Below are 23,064 nucleotides of genomic sequence, written 5' to 3'. Positions count from 1 at the left end.
TCAAATCCTGCCACTGTGCAAGTAAGGGTGCCTTAAATTTATCTTAATAGTAACTTTTAAAATAAGCTTTATTTCTTAAATTTGAGAATTTAATAATAGGTTAGAAATGTTTTTTAACCAGTTGTTTATATTTCAGTGTGAATATATTCCTGATATTTTCTGAAAGCTTTCATTTAACAATCTTTATTAAATCAATTAATTAATGTTATAACTAGAGGCCAGACCATCCTAAGCAATGAGCTACATAGATTGGTCCTGTACTCATGGAGGATGTAGAGTGAGACTGTGGCTAGCATAGGTAGGTCAGGCCAAGATTCTCTGGGGTGGAGAAATTAGACTGAAAATTGAACGTGAAAAGTCTTAATGAGAGAGCTCCATGTGGAAGGAACAATAAGTGCAAAGATACAGAGATAGAAACAATCTTAGCATGTTTAAAGAATAGAAAGAAAGCCAGTGAGGCTTAAAGTTGGAGAGAAGAGAGAGAGGTCTGGAAGAAAATATTAAATAGATCTGCCAAGAAGTAGGTGTGTAGAATATTGTGAGCCATGGTAGGGAGTCTGGTTTGATTCTAAGTATAGGAAGACGTTTTTAGACAAAAGAAGATTTTGATTCAACTTATTTAAAAAAATTATTCTGTATGTTCTTTGAAGAATGGATTATTGAGGCCAAGTGTAGAAAGGTATAAATGTAAGATGGCAATTTCTTATTTATTTATTTATTTATTTATTTATTTATTTATTTATTTATGACTGAATGATGGAACAAGGGGTTGCCAATGGAAATGGAGAGAAACATACTTAAGATATATTTTGGAAATCAAGTCAACAGATTCACCAATTAATTAATTGGATTCAAGGAAGAAGGAAGAGTTAAATACAAAGGAGCACCCTAGGATTTTTTACCCAATCTTACAGGTAGTTCCACTTATCATAATGAAGACTAGGAATAGGGTATAGTTATGGGTTTGGGATACTTAATGGGATGAATCAAGTGTCCTACCTTCACCAAGATAAATGAAGTGACTGCTAATCAGATAATGAAATGTGTAGACGGCAGCTGGATATTTGAGTCTGGACCTCAAGGGATGCATTGAGATGGATGCAGACAATTACAAGTCAGATGAATACAGATGATCTTAAAGCCATAAATCACAAGAAAATGATGTAAGGAAAGTTTAAAAAACAAACCATGGCGTAATCTAACACTTAAGGCCAGCCATAACAGGAGCATTCAGGAAAGGCAATTGTTGAGGAAATGCCAATAATTCAAGGAAAATCAGGACCATATTTTATGGAATCCAAGAATGCAAAATGTTTCAGGGAAGCAGTGGCCATCTGTGCTGAGAGATTGAATAACATGAGGGCAACTAGGTGGCCATTGACTTTGGCAACATGGAGGCTAATGAAAAGGTTAAAAACACATTTAAAAAATATATTTGAATGAAAGGGAAGACAGAGGTAATGTTATTATGAGAAACCAAATTTTCATAGGTGCAGAGTAGCTCTAAGGCTAAGATTATGAGAGACAAATTTCTTGTACTTCATACATTAATGTCTATAGAATAGGTAAAAAGCATTTCTTATTCTACATGGTTGGCTTACGTCTTTGACATTTTCTTTCATTATAATCCAATGATGTTTTTGACTAATTAATTTGGAAGCCTAATTCCTGAAAAAGAATAAAAGATTTCCAGTAGTATTTACCTACTGAGTGCTTGCTACCTTAGTTACAGGGCTTCTCTTTTAATTTTGTCTTCCTGTACTTTGACCCTCCTTTAAGTTTTTATCTTTTACTTCTATTTACAAACACATAAAAGGTAAGGAACAAATGACAGAGTTATCACATTAATAATTTTAATATTTAATCATCAGTTACACTATTATTATACTCCTTGATGGGAGAGTTATTTCAAATACTGGAAAGAATTCACAGATGCCATTTAATGTCGACATGCCAAAATTGAGCACAACAGAGCACATACATATAACTATGTCCAAGTATGCAGTTGGAAGCTATGCATATTATAACTTGGAAGTTTTCTCTTGTGGGAAAACAAAGAAGTAATCAATTATTTTATTTGTCATTCTTAAAATTCATAGGTAAGACACAATACAAAGAATATCCTTTTGGTTTTTAGTAGAAAGAGGCTAAATTTATTCAAAATTCTTTATAAATTTTCAATGTTTGTATAACATCTTAAATATAGAAAAAGTGGCAAAAAAAGATCACCTCTTTCATGGATATACATGTAAGTATATGTACATGGTAAAGGCAAACTATAAAAACTTTATAACACTGATAAGGTAATGTAAAGTGACTCTAGATTCTTACCAAATACCATATTTGTGTTGTTTATTTTCAATTTTAAAGTTATATGATAAAGTTAGTTATCCTTTCACAGCAATAAATACTTTAAACTTAAATCTATATAAAAAGATAAATGTCAGCAAGGGATTCCAAAAAATAATCATCATTTAAAAATTTATCAAAAACTATACAAGAGAACATTTTTATTTCTTCAGGTTGACATAATATGGATGACAAATATTTCATTTATAGACAAAGAATATAACTCAAGGGGTACAACTTGAGAAATTATATGTGTTTAAGAATTTAATTCATTTAGTAGTTTGAAATAATTTTAAAAGAGAAAATTATCTGTTGACATAATGCCTGTTTAAGGTGAATAGTACCAGTGTACTATTTACAAAAGAAATGATAAAAATGACAAAGTTTAATAACTGATGTACAAATATATGTTTTCATGCTGTTATCCTTTTTTGTACAATTTTATGTTATTTTTCTGGTATTCAGGCATTATTCTTTGTATTCATGAACATTTTACATTATTCCATGATGAAGAATCTATACCTCTAGAGAAGCCTGCTATGCTCATCTTTCTGGTAGGTAATTTTAATACAAAAATTTAAATCATTGTGAAAAGTATTTCATACATTTATGTTTTGAAGCCCTAAAAAAATGTAACCATTTTTCATTACAAATGGCTATTATGGATGGTTGCCTGAAAAGAATAAGAAAAGATAAAGATTTATAACATCACTGTTAATGTAATAAATGTGGTCTATTTAGTAAATAAAATTATGTTAATGATGAAAAGAAATCTGAAAGAAAGTAATTATCCAAAGCCCACCACACAGAATCAATGTATAAAACTTAAAAGTCATATGTCTTATTTAACTCAATTCATAAATATTTTTAAAAATATGTCTTAAATGATTGCTAGCATGGTAATTCTTTTTAACAAAATTATGAGCTTTTAAAAATGCATATTATCAAAAGATTTTCATCTCTTCTTATCAAAGAAAACCTCAGTTGCTTTTTATTTCAATTAAATAAATACACTTATTAAATAGGTATCTTACATGCTGAATTAAAAGGATGGAGAACTAAATATGATCTGTAAGTTAAATTCCATAACATTTGTTATTTATCCTGAAAGATTACCTAGTAAATCCAATACTTTTTGTCTGCGTTTATAAATTGTTTCAAGATCTTATTGAATATCATCTGCTTACATAGTACATACCTGAATAGTTTCAAGCTCTAGAAAAATGGTGATGGGCACATATCTGTAATGAAAATATGCCTACCATTAGCTCTTATCTCCTACAGTTGGAAATCACATAGTGAATTAGTGACATTACTAGCTATCTATTATTAACTATTTTTGGCAGATCCTCCTGAAGATACTTTCAAGGACACTGACTTTCATTTGTAAAAACTTTTGTTTGAGGTAGAAAATATTTTTTTCAATCTTTAGGCATCTATATTTGGAGTGCATCAAACTAGTGCTTTCCATGTTGAGCGTCTAAAGTGTTATCAACTCAAGGAGACCTAAATTTGGGGGTCCCATATTAGAATGCCACTTTGGTAGTTACTCTGTCTTCTCAGAAAAGGAAACTAGGAAACTAGATAGGATTGTTTTACTTCAGTTAGAAATATCAAGCTTGCTCATGAAGGGTCTTTCTAAAAAGTCATGGTTTCCTTTTAGAGAAAACGTTTTGTTCATCCATCTTGAAAAACATCATACCATATTGATGTATTTAATTTCATTATACAGAATTATTCAGAATACGTTATTAGAATTTCCACTTTTAAATGTGACCCACTACTGGAAGAAGCTGATATTTTCAAACCATGTGACAAGCTAGTAACCTTGTTTCAATCAGAGGTTGAAGCTTTGCTGACCACTTACCTACCAGAGCCCATCATGTCATACAATTGTTCCTGAAGTGTCTCCTTTATGACAACAAAAACAAATCCTATGAAAGATACTTGTCTTTGGGCCAGAAATATCTGCAATTATAAAAACCCTTTGCTTTCCAACTACAGTGGTTGTGAGATTTATGAGATTCATTGGGAAAGGGGTTGCACTTTAGAATATTGCAATACTCTGTTGGCACTAAAATATTAATGATACAAAGAACAGTCTGCAAGACAAAAAGTAATGGAAACATTCTATCGTTCAATAATCACTCTGGTATTTAGTATTTCAAGATGGGTGAGATTGTCTCCAATGTATCATTCTGCTAAATGAAAGAGTGCTTAAAAAAAAAGAAGAACCTGAGGTGTTTCTTAACAAGAAATTGAAAAAAGATCTTAATATGTCTAAGCAGTTGAAGCAACAGCAGCCAGAGTTTCCCCTTAAACTGATATGCTGTGAGATGTATTAAAAGCAACAGCTTTCTATAATTGTGGTATTCCAAAAGGCAGATTATTTCATACATGCGTAGCCTTTTTAAGAGACTTGAGAAAATAGAATTCAAATTAATACCTCATTTTCTTAAATCATAAGGTTTTCTATTAATTTTAAAAATAGCATTACATAAATTTTGAAAAATGCTAGTGTGCTATTAAATGTCTCATTTATGTTTCATACACAGTTCTTAGAAATAGGGACTAATTTACTACTGAGTATTTATGAGTTAAGGAACTACGGATTGAGAAAAAAAGAACTCTCAAAAGCTTAGGAAATTATAAAATATTTTTCTCGATATCAAAGAGAAAGATATATGTTCTGTAGGAAAAAGAACTAAAAGAAAGTAAAAAAAGATATATATCTTGCCTGGACTCAGATACAACTAATTATAAGATATCCATTCACAATGAGAGATGAGATGTGGACAATGTATTTTCTGTAATGACCGATGAATGCACAAGCCTATAAATGGCTCTAGTAAAATAATTGAAAACTAGTCCATGTATAATCAAGTTTCATACACGATTATGTAATTAATGAAAACTCATGATTTCAATAATTTGAGGAAAATATATGATTTCATAAGAATTCTTAGCATAAATGTCATTTTATTTCATTTCTTCTACAAATATTTGATACTTTACCTACTTACACTCCAGTCACTAGGTACTAGGTATCCAGAAAAACAAACCAGACTAGGTTCTTCTTGAAGCACACATTTAGTGGGAATGTGGAAAAGAGACAATGCCCAAGTATAAATGTGCATAGATAATTTTAGGCAATTATACATGCAATATTATAAAGTAAAGACAACTGGGATCTGATTGGGATAAAGAGTGATATAGGGTGGGAGTGGGTATATTTTACTCAGATCAGTGAAGACCTCTCTAGAAGACAGTTCGGAGCTAAGTTCTGAATGCTGGACTATGAAAGAACAGTGCTACTGGTTGAAGATCAAGTATAAAGAGCCTGGAGGAGAAAACACCTAGGGTTTCATAAATGTTATTTAAATTTTGGTTTCAAGCTTGGACTATCATTGGTGCTCACACAAGAAAAGGTACAACGTTAATACTACAAGTGAGAAAAATCACAGATTTTTTCATCTGCTGTACTCTTAAGCCATACATCTGTTTATTTTTAATTTCAGTACAATTCTGTTAAAAAATATGATCCAAATGTATTTAAGATTGCAAATATTTTCATTTCAATGACATAATTAAGTGATACTGTTGTCTTTAGAAGACCTTTAGTGATAAAGCACAGATTATACTTGTGTCATTTCTGCTTAAATTCACATAATTACAATAGTGCAGAGAAATAGCAGAGCTATACTTGGTTTTGTTTTGTTTTATTTTTAATTTAAATTCAAGTTAGTTGGCACATAACTATGTACTCTTGGCTTCAGTAGTAGAACCCAGTTATTCATCTCTTACATATGACACCCAGGACTCGTCCCAAAAAGTGTCCTCCTTAATTCCCATCACCCATTTAACTGATACCCCCTGAACCTCCCTTCCAGCAACCTTCAGTTCATTCTCCGTATTTATTTTTTTTGAATCTTTTATCTTTTTATTTTATTTTTTTCTTTTATTTTTATATTTTAATTTTTTTAATATATGAAATTTATTGTCAAATTGGTTTCCATACAACACCCAGTGCTCATTCCAAAAGATGCCCTCTTCAATGCCCATCACCTACCCTACCCTCCCTCCCACCCCCCATCAACCCTCAGTTTGTTCTCAGTTTTTAAGAGTCTCTTATGCTTTGGCTCTCTCTCACTCTAACCCCCCCTTTTTTTTCCTTCCCCTCCCCCATGGGTTTCTGTTAAGTTTCTCAGGATCCACATAAGAGTGAAAACATATGGTATCTGTCTTTCTCTGTATGGTTTACTTCACTTAGCATCACACTCTCCAGTTCCATCCACGTTGCTACAAAGGGCCATATTTCATTCTTTCTCATTGCCAAGTAGTACTCCATTGTGTATATAAACCACAATTTCTTTATCCATGCATCAGTTGATGGACATTTAGGCTTTTTCCACAATTTGGCTATTCTTGAGAGTGCTGCTATGAACATTGGGGTACAAGTGCCCCTATGCATCAGTACTCCTGTATCCCTTGGGTAAATTCCTAGCAGCACTACTGCTGGGTCATAGGGTAGGTCTATTTTTAGTTTTTTGAGGAACCTCCACACTGTTTTCCAGAGTGGCTGTACCAATTTGCATTCCCACCAACAGTGCAAGAGGGTTCCCGTTTCTCCACATCCTCTCCAGCATCTCCTGTTTTGGAGTCTCCTGTTTTGTTCATTTTGGCCACTCTAACTGGTGTGAGGTGATATCTGAGTGTGGTTTCGATTTGTATTTCCCTGATGAGAAGCGATGTTGAGCATTTTTTTGTGTGCCTGTTGGCCATCTGGATTTCTTCTTTAGAGAAGTGTCTATTCATGTTTTCTGCCCATTTCTTCACTGGATTATTTGTTTTTTGGATGTGGAGTTTGGTGAGCTCTTTTTAAAAATTTTTTTTTCAACGTTTATTTATTTTTTTGGGACAGAGAGAGACAGAGCATGAACGGGGGAGGGGCAGAGAGAGAGGGAGACACAGAATCAGAAACAGGCTCCAGGCTCTGAGCCATCAGCCCAGAGCCCGATGCGGGGCTTGAACTCCCGGACCGCGAGATCGTGAGCTGGCTGAAGTCGGACGCCTAACCGACTGCGCCACCCAGGCGCCCCATGGTGAGCTCTTTATAGATTTTGGATACTAGCCCTCTGTCCGGTATGTCATTTGCAAATATCTTTTCGCATTCCGTTGGTTGTCTTTTAGTTTTGTTGATTGTTTCCTTTGCAGTGCAGAAGCTTTTTATATTCATGAGGTCCCAATGGTTCATTTTTGCTTTTAATTCCCTTGCCTTTGGGGATGTGTCAAATAAGAAATTGCTATGGCTGAGGTCAAAGAGGTCTTTTCCTGGTTTCTCCTCTAGAGTTTTGATGGTTTCCTATCTCACATTCAGGTCCTTTATCCATTTTGAGTTTATTTTTGTGAATGGTGTAAGAAAGTGGTCTAGTTTCATTCTTCTGCATGTTGCTGTCCAGTTCTCCCAGCACCATTTGTTAAAGAGACTTTTTTCCATTGGATATTCTTTCCTGTTTTGTCAAAGATTAGTTGGCCATACATTTGTGGGTCTGGTTCTGGGGTTTCTATTCTATTCCATTGGTCTATGTGTCTGTTTTTGTGCCAATACCATGCTGTCTTGATGATGACAGCTTTGTAGTAGAGGCTAAAGTCTGGGATTGTGATGCCTCCTGCTTTGGTCTTCTTCTTCAAAATTACTTTGGCTATTCAGGGCCTTTATGGTTCCATATGAATTTTAAGATTGCTTGTTCTAGTTTCGAGAAGAATGCTGGTGCAATTTTGATTGTGATTGCATTGAATGTGTAGATAGCTTTGGGTAGTATTGACATTTTGACAATATTTATTCTTCCAATCCATGAGCACGGAATGTTTTTCCATTTCTTTATATCTTCTTCAATTTCCTTCATAAGCTTTCTATACTTTTCAGCATACAGATCTTTTACATCTTTGGTTAGATTTATCCCTAAGTATTTTATGCTTCTTGGTGCAATTGTGAATGGGATCAGTTTCTTTATTTGTCTTTCTGTTGCTTCATTGTTAGTGTATAAGAATGCAAGTGATTTCTGTACATTGATTTTGTATGCAACATTGCTAAATTCATGTATCAGTTCTAGCAGACTTTGGTGGAGTCTACCGGGTTTTCTATGTATAATATCATGTCATCTGCAAAAAGTGAAAGCTTAACTTCATCTTTGCCAATTTTGATGCCTTTGATTTCCTTTTGTTGTTTGATTGCTGATGCTAGAACTTCCGACACTATGTTAGACAACAGCGGTGAGAGTGGACATCCCTGTCATGTTCCTGATCTCAGGGAAAAAGCTCTCAGTTTTTCCCCATTGAGGATGATATTAGCCCTGGGCTTTTCATAAATGGCTTTTATGATCTTTAAGTATGTTCCTTCTATTCCAACTTTCTCGAGGGATTTTATTAAGAAACATTGCTGAATTTTGTCAAATGCCTTTTCTGCATCGATTAAGAGGATCATATGGTTCTTTTCTTGTATTAATGTGATGTATCACGTTGATTGCGAATGTTGAACCACCCTGCATCCCAGGAATGAATCCCACTTGATCATGGTGAATAATTCTTTTTATATGCTGTTGAATTCGATTTGCTAGTATCTTATTGAGAATTTTTGCATCCATATTCATCAGGGATATTGGCCTGTAGTTCTCTTTTTTTTTACTGGGTCTCTGGTTTAGGAATCAAAGTAATACTGGCTTCATAGAATGAGTCTGGAAGTTTTCCTTCCCTTTCTATTTTTTGGAATAGCTTGAGAAGGTTAGGTATTGTCTCTGCTTTCAACGTCTGGTAGGACTCCCCTGGGAAGCCATCTGGTCCAGGACTCTTATTTGTTGGGAGATTTTTGATAACCGATTCAATTTCTTCGCTGGTTATGGGTCTGTTCAAGCTTTCTATTTCCTCCTGATTGAGTTTTGGAAGTGTGTGGGTGTTTAGGAATTTGTCCATTTCTTCCAGGTTGTCCAATTTGTTGGCATATAGTTTTTCATAGTATTCCCTGATAATTGCTTGTATCTCTGAGGGATTGGTTGTAATCATTCCATTTTCATTCATGATTTTATCTATTTGGGTCATTTCCCTTTTCTTTTTGAGAAGCCTGGCTAGAGGTTTGTCAATTTTGTTTATTTTTTCAAAAAACCAACTCTTGGTTTCGTTGATCTGCTCTACAGTTTTTTTAGATTCTATATTGTTTATTTCTGCTCTGATCTTTATTATTTCTCTTCTTCTGGGTTTGGGGTGTCTTTGCTGTTCTGCTTCTGTTTCCTTTAGGTGTGCTGTTAGATTCTGTATTTGAGATTTTTCTTGTTTCTTGAGATAGGCCTGGATTGCAATGTATTTTCCTCTCAGAACTGCCCTCGCTGCATCCCAAAGCATTTGGATTGTTGTATTTTCATTTTCATTTGTTTCCATATATTTTTTAATTTCTTCTCTAATTGCCTGGTTGACCCATTCATTCTTTAGCAGGGTGTTCTTTAACCTCCATGCTTTTGGAGGTTTTCCAGACTTTTTCCTGTGGTTGATTTCAAGCTTCATAGCATTTGTGGTCTGAAAGTATGCATGGTATGATCTGAATTCTTGTATACTTATGAAGGGCTGTTTGGTGACCCAGTATGTGATCTATCTTGGAGAATGTTCCATGTGCACTCGAGAAGAAAGTATATTCTGTTGCTTTGGGATGCAGAGTTCTAAATATATCTGTCAAGTCCATCTGATCCAATGTATCATTCAGGACCCTTGTTTCTTTATTGACCATGTGTCTAGATGATCTATCCATTTCTCTAAGTGGAGTGTTAAAGTCCCCTGCAATTACCACATTCTTATCAATAAGGTTGCTTATGTGTATGAGTAATTGTTTTATATATTTGGGGGCTCCTGCATTCAGCGCATAGACATTTATAATTGTTAGCTCTTCCTGATGGATAGACCCTGTAATTATTATATAATGCCCTTCTTCATCTCTTGTTACAGCCTTTAATTTAAAGTCTAGTTTGTCTGATATAAGTATGGCTACTCCAGCTTTCTTTTGACTTCCAGTAGCATGATAAATAGTTCTCCATCCCCTCACTTTCAACATGAAAGTGTCCTCAGGTCTAAAATGAGTCTCTTGTAGACAACAAATAGATGGGTCTTGTTTTTTTTTATCCATTCTGATACCCTATGTCTTTTGGTTGGAGCATTTAGTCTCTTTACATTCAGTGTTATTATAGAAAGATACGGGTTTAGAGTCATTGTGATGTCTGTAGGTTTCATGCTTGTAGTGATGTCTCTGGTACTTTGTCTCACAGGATCCCCCTTAGGATCTCTTGCAGGGCTGGTTTAGTGGAGACGAATTCCTTCAGTTTTTGTTTGTTTCGGAAGACCTTTATCTCTCCTTCTATTCTAAATGACAGACTTGCTGGATAAAGGATTCTCGGCTGCATATTTTTTCCGTTTAGCACACTGAAGACATCGTGCCAATTCTTTCTGGCCTGCCAAGTTTCAAAAGAGAGATCAGTCACGAGTCTTATAGGTCTCCCTTTACATGTGAGGGCACATTTATCCCTTGCTGCTTTCAGAATTTTCTCTTTATCCTTGTATTTTGCCAGTTTCACTATGATATGTCGTGCAGAAGATTGATTCAAGTTACGTCTGAAGGGAGTTCTCTGTGACTCTTGGATTTCAATGCCTTTTTCCTTCCCCAGATCAGGGAAGTTCTCAGCTATTATTTCTTCAAGTACACCTTCAGCACCTTTCCCTCTCTCTTCCTCCTCCTGGATACCAATTATGCGTATATTATTTCTCTTTAGTGCATCACTTAGTTCTCTAATTTTCCTCTCATACTCCTTCATTTTTTTTATCTTTTTCTCAGCTTCTTCTTTTTCCATAATTTTATCTTCTAGTTCACCTATTCTCTCCTCTGCCTCTTCAATCCGAGCTGTGGTCATCTCCATTTTATTTTGCAGCTCATTAATAGCATTTTTTAAGCTCCTCCTGGGTGTTCCTCAGTCCCTCGATCTCTGTAGCAAGAGATTCTCTGCTGTCCTTTATACTGTTTTCAAGCCCAGCAATTAATTTTATGACTATTATTCTAAATTCACTTTCTGTTATATTGTTTAAATCCTTTTTGATCCGTTCATTGGCTGTCATTATTTCCTGGAGGTTTTTTTGAGGGGAAATCTTCCATTTCATCATTTTGGATAGTCCCTGGAGTGGTGCGGAACTGCAGGGTACTTCCCCTGTGCTGTCTTGAATAAGTTGCGTTGGTGAGTGGGGCCGCAGTCAGACTGGTGTGTACCTTCTCTTCCCCTCTCCTAGGGCCGGGATTCACTGTTGGGTGGCGTGGCCCATCTGGGCTACTTACACACTGCCAGACTTGTGGTGCTGGGGATCTGGCGTATTAGCTGGGGTGGATCGGCAAGATGCACAGAGGCAGGAGGGGCAGGCTCAGCTCGCACCTTCGGTGATCCACTAAGGGAGGGGCCCCGTGGCACCCGGAGGGAGTCAGACCCGCTGGAGGGATGCATCCGCAAAAGCACAGTGTTGGGTGTTTGCGTGGTGCAAGCCAGTTCCCTGACAGGAACTGGTTCCCTTTGGGATTTTGGCTGGGGGATGGGCGAGGGAATGGCGCTGGCGAGCCCTTTGTTACCCGCCACGCTGCGCTCTTTCGTCTGGGTCTCAACAACTCTCCCTCCCATTGTCCTCCAGCCCTGCCGTTCTCCGAGCAGATCTGTTAACTTACAACCTTCCAGATGTTAAGTCCCGCTTGCTGTCAGAACACACTCCGTCTGGCCCCTCCATTTTTGCAAGCCAGACTCAGGTGCTCTGATTTGCCAGCAGGTTGTCCCTCCGTCCCGGCTCCCTCCCGCCAGTCCATGGAGCACGCACCGCCTCTCCGCCCTTCCTACCTTCTTTTGTGGATCTCTTCTCTATGCTTGGCTCCGGATAATCCACTCTGCTAGTCTTCTGGCGATTTTCTGGGTTATTTAGGCAGGTGTGGGTGAAATCTAAGTGATCCACAGGACGCGGTAGCCCAGCGTCCTCCTATGCCACCATCTTCCCAGAAGCCCCTTCCCATTCTCTGTATTTAAAAGTCTCATGTGGTTTGTCTCCCTCTGTATTTTAATCTTATTTTTCCTTCCCTTCCTCTATGTTCATCTGTTGTATTTCTCAAATTTTGCATATGAATGAAATCATATGATATCTGGCTGATTTATTTCATATAGCATAATACCCTCCAGATCCTTCCACATTGTTTCCCTTCCCTTATATTCATCTGTTTTGTCTCTTAAAGTCCTCATATGAGTGAAGTCATCTGATATTTGTCTTTCTCTGAGTGACTTATTTCACTTAGCATAATACCCTCCAGTTCCTTCCACTTTCCTACAAATGGCAATATTTCATTCTTTTTCATTGCTGAGTAGTATTCTGTTGTGTGTATACACCACATCTTCTTTATGCATTCATCAGTCAATGGACATTTGGTTCTTTCCATAATTTGGCTATTGTTAATATCATTGCTATAAACATTGGTGTTCATGTGCCCCTTCTAATCAACAGTTTTGTATCCTTTGGATAAATTACTACAGTGCAATTGCTGGGTCATAAGGGAGTTCTATTTATAATTTTTTGAGGAACCTCCATACTATTTCCCAGAATGGCCACACCAGTTTGCATTCCCACCAACAGTGCAATAGGGTTCCCCTTTCTCCACATCCTTACCAACATCTGCTGTTTCCTGAGTTGTTAATTTTAGCCATTCTGACATGTGTGAGGTGGGATCTCATTTCAGTTTTGATTTGTATTTTCCTAATGATGAGTGATATTGAGCATATTTCATATGTCTGTTTGCCATCTGGATGTCTTCTTTGGAAAAGTGTCTACCCATGTCTTCTGCCCATTTCTTCACTGGATTATTTGTTTTTTGGGGTGTTGAGTTTGGTAAATTCTTACAGACTTTGGATACTAACCCCTTATCTGATATGTCGTTTGCAAATATCTTCTCCCATTCCAAAGGTTGCCTTTTAGTTTTGTTGACTGCTTCCTTTGCCATGAAGAAGCTTTTTATATTGATGAGGTCCCAATAGTTTATTTTTGCTTTTGTTTCCCTTGGTTCTGGAGACATGCCAAGTAAGAAGTTGCTGTTACCACGGTCAAGGAGGCTGCTGCCTATTTTCTCCTCCAGGGTTTTGATGGTTTCTTGTCTCACATTGAGGTTTTTCATCTATTTTGACTTTATTTTTGTGTATGGTGTAAGAAGGTGATCCAGTTTCATTCTTCTGCATGTTGCCATCCAGTTTTTCCGCACCATTTGCTAAAGAGACTGTCTTTTCTCTATTGGATATTCTTTTCTGCTTTGTCAAAGATTCGTTGGCTATATATTTTTGGGTTCATTTCCGGTTCTCTGTTCTATTCCATTGATCTATGTGTCTGTTCTTGTGCCAATACCATACTGTTTTGATGATTACAGCTTTGTAATACAGCTTGAAGTCCAGAATTGTGATGATTCCAGCTTTGGTTTTCTTTTTCAACATTACTTTGGCTATTTGGGGTCTTTCCTGGTTCCATCCAAACTTTAGGATTGTTTGTTCCAGCCCTGTGAGGAATGCTGTTGTTATTTGGAGGATTGCATTGAATGTGTATATTGAATGTATATCAACATTTTTAACAATATATGTTCTTCCAATCCATGAGCATGGGATGTTTCTCCATTTCTTTGTGTCTTCTTAGTTAGCTTTAAGCTTGAGTTTTAAATTATTTTTCTTTGAAGAAAGTTTCATAAATGTGTAGTTAAAAAAGGGGAGGAAATTTGTGCATCAACGAACACTACCAATGGAATGAAAAGTCAACTTACAGAATATAAGAAAAATGTTTGCAAATCATACATCTAAGTAGGAGTTAATATCCAGGGTATATAAAGAATTCCTACAACTCAACAACAAAAAATCTGATTTAAAAATAGGCAAAGAACTTGGGTACATATTTCTCAAAAAACAAAGTACATATTACAAATAAGCATATGAAAAGATGCTCAACATCACTAATCATTAAGAGAAATGTAAATCAAAACCACAATGAGATTCTATTTCACACTGGCTATTATGAGACACATAGAGAGAGAGAGAGAGAGAGAGAGGGAGGGAGGGTGAGAGACAAAAACAAGTGTTGCCGAGGATATGAAGAAAATTGGAACCCTAGTTATTGCTGGTCAGAATGTGAACTGGTGCAGTTGCTATAGAGAATGGTATGTCAGTTCCTCAAAAAATTAAACACAGAATTACCATATGGCCCAGTGATTCTACTTGTGGGTATATACCCCCAAAGAATTTAAAGCAGGGACTTGAACGGACATTTATACACCCATGTTCATAGCAACATTATTTACAATGCCCCAAAGTAGAAGCAATCCAAGTGTCCATCAAGAGATGAATGGGCAAACAAAATGTAGAATATACATAGTGGACTGTTATTCAGCTTTAAAAAGGAAGGAAATTCTGGGGCGCCTGGGTGGCTCAGTCGGTTGAGTGTCTGACTTTGGCTCGGGTCATTATCTCATGGTTTGTGAGTTCAAGGCCTGCGTTGGGCTCTGTGCTGACAGCTCAGAGCCTGGAGCCTGCTTCAGATTCTGTGTCTCCTCCTCTCTATGCCCCTCCCATGCTCATGCTCTGTCTCTCTCTCTGTCTCTCAATAATAAATAAACGTTAAGAAAAAAAAATTTTTTAAAAAGAAGGAAATTCTGACACATGACACAACATGAATGTAACTTAAAGCTATGAAATAAGCCAATCACAAAAGGATAAATACCATGTAATTTCACTTATATAAGGTACCTAGAGTAGTCAGATTCATAGAGACAAAAAACAGAGTGGTGGTTGCCAGGGGTTGAGGGGGTGGAGAGAATGAGGTGTTACTGTGTAAGTGGTACAGTTCCAATTTCAGAAGAAGAAAAAGGTTTTGGAGATGGATGGTGGTGATGGTTGCACAACAGTGTGGATATATTTAATGCCAGTGAACTGTATGCTTAACAATGGCTAAAATAATAAATTTTGTTATATGTATATACACAATTTATAAAAAGAAAAAAATGTAGTATTATTAATTGTTCTGGTGATGTGTTTTCCCTTGCCTAACATGGGATTCTCAAATAAAGAAATGTACATTTTGTTGCTTTGATTGTGTTAAATATTTCAAAAATACCATTGTATCTTATTGAAACAAAATAACTTGAAACTTGTTAGCAACAAAAGTTCTACATACAATTTTTTTTCCTCAAATTTTCCTGATTAGAAATGATTATGAGTACCATGATGAGATATGAGAAATAAAAAAAATTAATGTTATATGCTAGCTAAAACTTATTGGCTTTATATATTATATACATTATGTTATACAAACAGACAAAAATAGAAGCTATCATAACATATACTTCAAATAAGTTTAATTTGTTGGTTATAACATGTGATACATTTCATCACAATTTAAAATGAATGCAAAATTCTAACAATTATGCTACAGCCTTATCCCACTGGTTATTAAGAAAGTGATTTTTCTCTGGAGTCAAGCAATTTATAAGAAAGACTGCACATTGTACATGATGCCATTTTATATTAATAAACATTTGTTTCTAGTAATGCCATGGTGAATTCCCAGAGCATTGCTTTAATTAAGTGTTTTATTAATTAATGTAAACCTCATGTTGTGAGGATGAAATTAACTGCTTTCTTCCATCTCACTGAGCTACTAAAACTTAAAGACAAAAGGTACCTTTACAATAGGGAAATATATATTGAAAGATGAAAAACCACAGTGGGGTTCTTACATTATGAAGTTGTCTTCCAAGAAGCATTTAGCCTCAAAATCATTTATCTTTAGCCCCAAATGACAAAAGCCGATGAAACATCCCTAGCCTCACAGAAGGCATTCCTGAGCAAAGGGAATGCACAGACACTAGGCAGCCATTACACCAGCGAGTGACACCTCTCATCATTTCTGCTGCATACATGTTATTATAGTAGAAGGTAGGGGAAACTAACAATAACAAGACAAAAGAAATGTGGTTGCTGAACTCTGAGTACAAAATTGAGTATATTCTAGCACATTCTCTAATGTATTTGCATAACCTAGCCTACCCTCTTTGCCTAGGCCCACACAAGTGATTATTGCTAGAAACACAAAGCCATCTTGATTCTAGACTCATAATCAAAATCTTCAAGTTGAACACTGCTCAGCAATCCCTTCTTGTTCCCAAAGTCAATTCACTCTTTCTCTTCCAGATTCCATATTTCCTTGTATCTCCTCAAAATTCCATCTCCTTTTCCATCTTCCTAACTCTTAAATGATGACCTTACTTTCCATTGCACTGAGAAAATAGAACACAGTTGACACTTGAACAACACAGGCTTGAACTATGGATCCACTTACGTGAGGATTTCTTTTGGTAAATACAGTGTAGTACTATAAATGTATTTTCTCTTCCCTAATTTAACATTTCTTAATAACATTTTCTTTTCTCCAGCTTATTTTATTGTAAGAATACAGTATAACATACCAAATATGTGTTAATTGATGGTTTATGTTATGAGTAAGGCTTCCAGTCAACAGTAGAGAGTATTTGAGTTGTAGGGTAATCAAATGTTGTGCATGGATTTTCTACTGCATGGTAGTTTGGCACCCCTAACTTTGATGCTGTTCAAGGGTCAAGTATAAGCAGCTACCAATTATACCAATCCATTTGCCTCTGTGCTTCCACTCTCTCCCTTCACTCCTGTCCATTCTCTTGTCAAGACCAGCACCTTCTGTTTAGATCCCATACCCTGACACCATACCCTGACTTCCTGAAGGAATTTACTTTGTAATTCTCCCCTCCCTCCCATATCATCAATATTCTACCTCACCAGGATTCTTCTTATGAGAATACAAAATAAATTTGTATTGTAATAATTCAATAATTCCCTTCCTTAAATCCATCTCCCTCTTTCTAACTGCATTACATTTTAACTGTATAGCAAAATTACTAAAAAGTAGATTTATGCACATTGTTTTCAGTTTCTCACCTCTCGTTTTCTTTTGAACATTCTAATCATGCCTTTGGACCCTCCTGAAATACTCTTTCTAAGGACTGCCTTGTAAAATTCCATGATGGAAGCTTAGTTCTTATCTTATAAAAATTATAAGCAGCATGGCACAACTATTTTGTTTCCTTTTTTTAATTTTAAGTTTCTTTCTTCCTTTCTTACTTTCCTCCCTTTCTCTTTCTTTCTTTCTTCTCTTTTTCTTTCTTTTCTTCATTGCTTCACCATAGAAATAAATCCAAAGATGAATAAAGAATTAATGGTCTCCCCCATTTTCTCTTGAGATAAGCAATATTAAAAACTTGTAGTCTACTCTTTCTCATTCACCATACAATCTTACACAATCATATGTATACATATGTATAGTCTGGTTTAGTTTTAGAAAATAGAATCATACTATATAAGTCTCTCCATAATTTATACATGCCTTCTGATTTCTCTTGTAATATATATTCACCTTGAATATATTGGCAATGGTGATGGAAATTTTGTGTTGAGAAAGATTCTGAGGGTGCATCTGGGCATAGTGAATATCAGGAAAAAAGTAAGGTGTCTTTGGACAGATAATTACAATTCCTTAGTTACGATTGAAAAAACTGAGTAATGGGTAACTGACTTTTATTTTATGAACGTTTATATTTATATATGTCTAAGTTCATTATTGTGATATATTTTGTGAAAAGTATATTGTGAAATATTGTGATATATCACAATAATAAGTTTACAGTTACTCAAAGTAAGTTTCCTTGGAGTAATTTTACTGAATTCTAGTCCTGAATTAAGAACTGATACTGTTTAATGAAATAAGCAAATCATATATAGAATGCTTAGCAAAACTACCAAATTTGGAGTTCAATGTGGCTTTATATACATACTAGACTAATTACTTTGAAAAGTTCTATTCAGTTATATTCATCTAAACATGTTACCAGAGTTTATAGGGATGAAAAATTTTATACTGGTTAAGAATACAAAATCTGAAATACAAGCACTGCTATTTAAACCTCCACTTACTGCCTGTGGAACCTTGGACACATTACCCCTCTGTCTCAGTTTCCTCACCTGCACAGTAGGGATTATAATGATACCTATATCATAGAGTTGTAGGAAGACTAAAGACAGTTAACATTTATTATGTGCCTAAAACAGTGCCTAACATAGTAAGTATTGTATAAATATTCTTGAATAAGATATGAGGCACAAAGATGAATCCTTACCCTCACAAAGATAACCATCTTGACTCACACTTCATTACATGAACCCTTTTCTGTATCAAAAAATCACAGTCAACTATTATAGAGAAAGGGAAAGGTATTTACAAGTTAAACAACTTGAGAAAAGCATTGTTTTTGTTATTGACTACACACAAAAAGAAATATGATACAGGTTCAATTGTTCAACACCTTAAAGTTATTTGATGAAATATTTATAAAAATAATGTTTGTCAATGAGTGTTACTAAAGTCCTGGAAGCTTTTCATAATACGTGTTAGCTTATGTGTATCATATCTGTTAAAACTTTAATGTTGGCATGGAATTAGACCTGTATATAAACAAATGCCTTTAGCAAATTTTAAAATAATATTATTTTTCCAGATATTTAAGAGTTACACATATTTCCTATGGAGTAATATTTTCCAATGCATTTTACAAGGCTTTAGATATATGCATGATTTTATTTGAAATTTATTTTTCCTGGTTTTTATTCCTGTTCAATAACAAAGTATGAGATTTATTAATATATTCTCTATCACAGTGATCAAAATATAAGAACTAATTTAGAAAATTTATCCCTACTGTTTTTTGAGATAAAGAAAATTAATTAGGAAAAAAATGCATACATAGAAATAATCTAGAGATGTTGACTCTAAGTTGTCCTTGCAAAAAGAGGATCTCTTAATTTTTTTTTTTTTTTCATTTTATTATAGGTCATGAAACATATCTGTTATCAGTGCTTTAAAATGGACCATGTGAGCACTGGGTATTGTATGTAAGTGATGAATCACTAAATTCTACTCTTGAAACCAATACTACACTGTATGTTAACTAACTTGAATTTAAATAAATACATTTAAAAGTAAATAAATAAATAATTTAAAAATGTTTTAATGAGCCATGTGAACACCTAGGATATTTCACCCCTTTCCCATGACTAGACTTAGAAAATTTATTCAAAATTATTTTGTGTGACCATCCCTCATTTCCCAGTTAAGTTACTGAACCTAGATTCTTTCGTTCATCCTTACATTTACAGTTTTCACTTACTTTTCTTTTATTTTTATCCAGTTGACAGCCAGAATCTCATCTTTCCTATTGGGTTTCTCCTCTTAATTAAGTGATTTAATAGTCTATGCTGAAAAGCTTCTGCCTCACTCTATTTTCATTAAAGAAACATTTCCTGATTGTCAATTGTACTAAGGAATATGAGGAAGGCATTTAAAAAAAAAAAAAGCCCCACAGTGATATCCGGAAGAGAAATACACATCAGTGAAACACTAGAGACCAATTAAAAGGCAACAAATCAGTAAGCCCATGATTATGTGGTATAATCAATATGCATGAGTACCAGGAGAATGAAATATTAGGGAAAATAAGTCTGGGATGTAATTAGGTCTAATTACATTCTCTGATAATAAGCCTGATCGTCCGGTGGCGATTTTACCTTTATTGTTTGAGGTTGTGAGGATACGGTTTACCCATTATTCATTCCAGGCAGTGAAGACATTGCAGCAAAGGATTACCTTATTCACCTAGAGAGTGTTCTTCATATTATTTCTCTCCCTGCGGCCAGTAATTGATACAATTTTGAGTTTTGCTTTTGTATGTCCATGTTATACATTTTTAAATATCAAATAGAGATCATATAAACATGAGATCATTATGAGCATTTTAGATTTAAAAAGTCAGCCCCCCCTTTTTTTTAATATTTATTTATTTATTTATTTATTTGAGAGAGAGAGAGAGAGAGAGAGAGAGAGAGAGAGAGAGAGAGAGAGACAGCGCAAGTGGGGAAGGGGCAGAGAGAGGAGGGAAAGAGAATCCCATGGGATTCAGCACTGATCCCATGGAGCCAGATTGGGGCTTGATCTCACCAACCATGAGATCTGAAATCAGGAGTGGGAAGCTTAACTGACTGAACCACCCAGGTGTCCCTAAAATCTCAGTACCTTTATCATTTTATCATTTTGGTGAAATAATAATATATTTAGATTATAATAAAGAAACAAAAATTTTAAAGCAAAGCAAAGTTTCCAGTCGTCTTCCTCCTCAAAAAATAGAATTTCATGTGAATCCAACTCTCCAGAATAGGCCATTATTAGCATGTAGTGACCCTCCACACATGAAAACAAGTACAAGTCATAAATGTACTTTCATATTGCATGCATTACATGTACACATTTGCAACTTTTAAAAAATTGCATAGGAATATATACAAGATGATCTGATTTTTAAAGCTCTGTCCTATTTTATTTAACAAAATCATTAACTGACGAAATTTGCTGCTATGGGCACTGATTATTCCTAGGTCTTTTTTACTATGACAAAGAGTTAGTTGGTAACATTTTTATGCTTTAGGCTTCCATATTTGTTTAGACATATTTATTCACAGAATATATGTAAATATATCTGTATCTTTATCTGCCTTGACGTAAACTTGCTTGGTTAATGAGAAAGCCAAGTTTTATTTTCCCAAATATTTCTCAAAAAAAAAAGTATCATTTTGTGCTTCTATTAATAAGGTCTAATGGCTTCTTTTGTCTTATTTTATATTTTTAAGTATATTTAAGTATATTTTAAGATTTTGCTCAGGTGGATAATATTACCTCATTGTTATTTTATTTAGCATTATTTAATTATAATGATTTTAAACACCTTTCAAATTCATTGTCCATTTATATTTTGCTTTTTCCTTACCCATTTATATATTGTGTTTTCAGTCCTAATAAGGACTATATAAGCACTCTTTGAATGTTAACAAATTTAGCCATTTAACTTTTATATTTTTCTCAGGTTCTTGTTTGTCTTTGACTTTTTGATAATTATTTTATTTAGAAAATTTTAATTTATATAATCAAATTTGCAAGCAATTCATTTTTAGAAATGGCATGTTTTCCCTTACAAGCTATACTATAACTTCAGTATAAGTTTAAGCTGTATCATAAACATTTCCTCTACTAATTCATGGCAAGATAGTAAAAGACTACTCAATAGACAAATGATTGTCTATATTTATATTTTATATATTGAAAACAGACACAAAATTGTAGGCTCGTTAGTATTTTATAGTTACAAAAGTCCAGGGCAAATTTGCACACATGACAGAAAACTACTGCCAATTACTAAATTGTATGGATTAGCGAATGAGCCAGCACACATTGATTAAAAATAGAGACCATATCACAAAATGTACTTTGCTGCTTTATCTTGACAAATGCATTTCAGTACCAATTCTTTGATAATGCTTCAGGGCAGACTAGTAAATTTCTTCTAACACATTTTGTGAAAATAGTTTAGTGTGAGTGATAATGAGGTCTCACTCCAGTTCTTAGCTAATGATTTGTTGCTGAGAAATGGAAGGAGATGGCTAGATATGCAATGGCAAGCTACGGAAATGACATTTAACAAGTTTCCTTTAATGGGGGAACTATTTTATCTTTTTGGAGTAGGAGGCAATTTCATGACTGTCTGTAATTTTAAAAGCCTGTGGTGAAACTGGAGTGTCACTGTAACTGAAAATGAAATATTAATGAATGAAACACACTTAGTTGCAATAACTAAATATATCTATGACTGCAGCGAAAAAAAGTAACATAACAGGCAAAGTATCTGTATTTACAAGGGCTATCTCACAACTTTATATTCAACATCTTTTTTTTTCTATAAAATGAACCTTTATCTCTTTATTTCCACTTATGTGATATAAGAGCGCCTGCCTGAGCTTTGATACAATATGTTAGAAGTTCATAAAGAAAAGAATTAAACAAATTTAATGTCGATCCAAGTTAGATGTTCACAAAAAGCAGTTTACAAGGTGCTCTAGGGTGTGTGCATCACCACAGGATTATGCATGTGATTTTACAAAGCCACAGTTTGGTCATAAAGAATTTTTGATGAGGGCAGAATTAAGATGGAGGTTAACAAAAAATAGATTGACTGATAGTACACTGTACCAGCAAATTATGTGATATAGGAACTGTGGTTTTCATCCATTCCCTACTTCCCATTCACTCATATTTAAAATATATCAATGTGTTTATTAATGGAAACAGGGTTATATACGAATAAAAATTTCTTTAAATTTCTGTTCCTTCTTCAAATACAAATATCCTAGATCTCATTTTTTGAATAAGTGGTACATGGATTCTTTTTTTTGTTAAGTTTATTTTTTATTTACTTTTGAGAGAAAGAGAGTGAGTGGGGGGAGGAGCAGAGAGAGAGGGAGACAGAATCCCAAGCAGGCTCCATGTTGTCAGGACAGAGCCTGATGCGGGACTTGAACTACCGAACCATGAGATTATGACCTGAGCTGGAATCAACAGTCAGATCATTAACCAACTGAGCCACCCAGATGCCCCTTGTGGTACATGGATTCCTAAACTTTTCCCTTTCCCTTCCTTTCTCCTATCCTTTCTTTTTTCTTTCTTTCT

At 34.9% G+C, this 23,064-nt stretch overlaps 1 long non-coding RNA gene across 1 annotated transcript; it reads left to right on the top strand.

Annotated features, from left to right (window-relative positions):
* The first annotated feature begins 768 nt into the window (after positions 1–768).
* On the top strand, positions 769–19,867 carry LOC123385414. Its single transcript, XR_006597877.1, has 3 exons — positions 769–914; positions 2,815–2,903; positions 19,345–19,867. It is a non-coding gene; the product is annotated as an uncharacterized LOC123385414 (long non-coding RNA).
* The last annotated feature ends 3,197 nt before the right edge of the window (positions 19,868–23,064 follow it).

The sequence above is a fragment of the Felis catus genome, chromosome B2 (assembly GCF_018350175.1).
Source record: "Felis catus isolate Fca126 chromosome B2, F.catus_Fca126_mat1.0, whole genome shotgun sequence".
Lineage (NCBI taxonomy): Eukaryota > Metazoa > Chordata > Mammalia > Carnivora > Felidae > Felis > Felis catus.
This window is presented reverse-complemented; position numbering and strand designations above follow the sequence as displayed.